General features: G+C 41.1%; 1 long non-coding RNA gene across 1 annotated transcript; it reads left to right on the forward strand.

The window, feature by feature from the left end:
* Window positions 1-406: 406 nt before the first annotated feature.
* On the forward strand, window positions 407-3,131 carry LOC102310779 (the record flags this gene model as incomplete). Its single annotated transcript, XR_006054007.1, is given in 6 exon segments — window positions 407-606; window positions 863-987; window positions 1,528-1,729; window positions 1,912-2,086; window positions 2,715-2,814; window positions 3,013-3,131. It is a non-coding gene; the product is annotated as a hydrocephalus-inducing protein (long non-coding RNA).
* Window positions 3,132-3,213: the final 82 nt, after the last annotated feature.

Below are 3,213 nucleotides of genomic sequence, written 5' to 3' on the forward strand. Positions count from 1 at the left end.
TATTTTTGGTTTGTTTGTTATTTACATTTGAATAACTGAGCAGCTAATGGAATAAACAGCTTGTTTCTCTCACCCCAAACCTGCAGCGTCAGATGGCTGCCACTTCCTGAGCCTCATTGTGTCTGTGGTTTCTTCCTGTTAGAAGGGAATTTTTCCTCCCCACTGTCACAAAGTGCTTGCTGATGGGGATTTCTCTATATTACTGTAGGGTCTTTGCTGCCTTGAGGTGACTGTTGTTGTGAATTGGTGCTATAAAAATTCAGTGTAAGAATCGAACTGGATAAAATTGAACTGCTTGTATGCCCAAATTCAGTGGCACAAAATTATTTAACAACTGATATAATAAAGTATATTGAGTTTATAGAGTTTGTGTGGTTGCAACAGGCTTTTCTCCTTGTCTACACAGGACTACCACCATAGACTGGTTTGTGTGACAGAGAGGGAAAAGTTTGAGATTCCAATCCGGGCCATTGGGCCACGTGCCATTCTTGACTTTCGAGACAAGCTTGACTTGCCCGTGTGTCCTGTGAAAGCTTCAACTGAGAAGACTCAACTTGTTTGTAATGTAGGAAACAGCAAAGCCAAATTCAGGCTCCACACAGAGAGGTGAGAGTAAAACTGTCATTCTTGTACCCAGTGAATAGTTATTTTTAAAGTTCAGCTTGTGAAAACTGTTAAATACATTTGAGAAAAAAATTCAGAATCATAAGTGAACAGAAAACATTTTTTACCTACTTATCAAAAATTACACAATGGAGTCTTGGGTATACCTTTAACTAGACTTTACAGTACTTATTGTTGGGTCTAGTTAAAAGTTTGCTTTTCCTCTGTCAGTTTCTAAAACAGTAACCTATTATTGCAGGCCTTTTTCAGTGACACCTGAGTTTGGGGCACTTGATGTTGGCGAGAGTATGCAGGTCACTGTGGTTTTCCACCCAATGAACACAGGAAACCACAGGCAGGATCTGTTGCTGCACTACCATACTGGTGAGAAAACAAAACTGTGACACCAATGAGACTTGTGTTGAAGACTCTTCAAGATGTAACAGATAAATACACACTGATAAGGGGCTTGCGAGAGCGGTGCGTATGTGTTTGTTGGTTAGGGGGCCAGTGAAGTAAAGGTGACATACTGTAGGTGATGAAAGAGAATATAGCCAGTCTTTAGGGAATGAAAATTCAGCTCATAATGGCTGTATTATATCACATTTCCTGCTTGGTATGGCTAGATCAGAGGGGTTGTTTTCTCTTCTCCCTGATTTCTTCTCATAGTACATGTTACATCTTAGTGACTTTGGTATACTGCCAGAATCTGGTATTTAGGAATCTCCTGTTGTCTTTCAATTAGACAAGAGTAACCCTGTTAAATTTCACTTAAATCCCGACAGTATTCCTCCATATTTTTACAAATGACTAATCAAAACAAAAATAGACAAAAAAGGTCTCTTGATACCTATTCTCCACCACTTATGTTACCCTGTGGTAACCAGTTACTAGGTCATAAGCACCATGATATCTTCTACTCAGGTGAAGATGTGTACATTAGCCTGCATGGATCTTGTGAGGAACTGAACATCCACCTTGAACCTGACTCCATCTGGATGGAGAATACTTATGTCTCCCTGATCAGTACACGCACAGTGTCCCTCACCAACCACAGTAGCATCCCTCTTCAGTACTGCTGGACTGTGTGGCCCAGCCAACAAGAAGAGGACCTGAGCTTACTGAGGTATTTATGCATGAGCACAAAATGTATTTATTAGAGCATGTGTTGCCAGAAATGAGCTCAGGTACCCATCACATTCTTTCTGTCTTGTATATCTTTGTCCTTCTACTGGCCTCTTTTTCTCTCTGACCCTCCTCATTTGCTATTTGTTATACTTTTCACTGTCTCTCCCTACTTGTCTCTAGGGAGGGCTCAGTGCTCCAGCAGAAGGAAGAAGTCGAGCTAGGACAGTTGCTTAAGTCTGACCCTGCAGGGATCCATTACCTCCCACTGCAGTCCAGAGCCCCACAGGAACACAGAAGTCAGGATGCAAACGACTGCCTCTTGGCCCTTTCACACTGTATAACTGTGGAGCCTCCGGTGTGTTTGTGTTTCATTGTCTTGTCGTGTGTTCACATGATTTTCCTCTTGCCAGACTGATTAGTTGAATACTTAAATGTCATTACATTGCCCATTGTTTCTTTTCCATCAACTCTAGAGGCAACAGTGCCTCCTATAGTACGTCTGCATAATGTAATAGTTTTAAGTGGGGAGAAGGAACAGGAGCAACAGCACTTGAAATTTGTTGATGTTTCCGTGAATCATTTCTTGCAGCATGCTCTACCCTCAGAGCTGTATTATTGCTGTGAGAACAGAATTCTGAAAAGGTTGATCAGATCTGATGTTAAAACTGTCACACAGACTTTGTGATCAAGACTGTTTGCATATAACGTCTGTCTGATTCTTCTGTGACATTAGAACCACAGATTAGGGCCTTTCTGTCCAGAGACCTTTAGAAAGTATGAGCTGCTCTGTCTTCTGTCCCCAACTCAGCCCCATTCCCTGGACAAAGAGATAGACAGCACAGAGTTAGGGAGGTCACCTGCGTGTGTGTGTATGTGTAGAGTAAAGCCTGACCAAAAAATCAGTCGTTTTCTTCTTCTTACGTTTTTGTAATGTTTGCATTTTGTTTCACTAAAATAATTATTGTTGTCTTTACGTGTTTCAGGAGGGGGAAATATGGCCCAGCACCACAGCGAAGTTCACCATCATCTTCAAGCCTGAGGAGGCCAGACTTTATCAACAAACCATATACTGCGATGTCACAGGTTTATTCCGGTTTCTCAAACACACACACATACAGCAGCAAAAGATAATTCATAATGTTATCAGTTTAATCAGTACTTTTTGCCCATTTTAGTCATGTTTACATTGTTAAAAAATAGAGCAAAATCACAGAAACACAGAGGCAACTTTTAAACTTCACCGTCACATGCATAAAATCTGTGTGATGTTTTCTTTCTTAGGATGTAAATCAGCGTTACCCCTCACAGTCAAGGGCAAAGGCATGGGCCCTCAACTTGTGCTTAACTATGATGGGATGAACTTAAAAGATTTATTCATAGGTGAAAGATTTCGCCAAGAGGTAAGAAAAACCAAGCCAGTGTGAACACGTTATGTTATTCCCAGTATGGCTCTAATGTAGAATGCTTGAGCTACAACTTTGT

The sequence above is a fragment of the Haplochromis burtoni genome, unplaced genomic scaffold, assembly GCF_018398535.1.
Source record: "Haplochromis burtoni strain Fernald_Lab_line unplaced genomic scaffold, NCSU_Asbu1 Contig_4811, whole genome shotgun sequence".
In the NCBI taxonomy this organism is placed as follows: Eukaryota; Metazoa; Chordata; class Actinopteri; order Cichliformes; family Cichlidae; genus Haplochromis; species Haplochromis burtoni.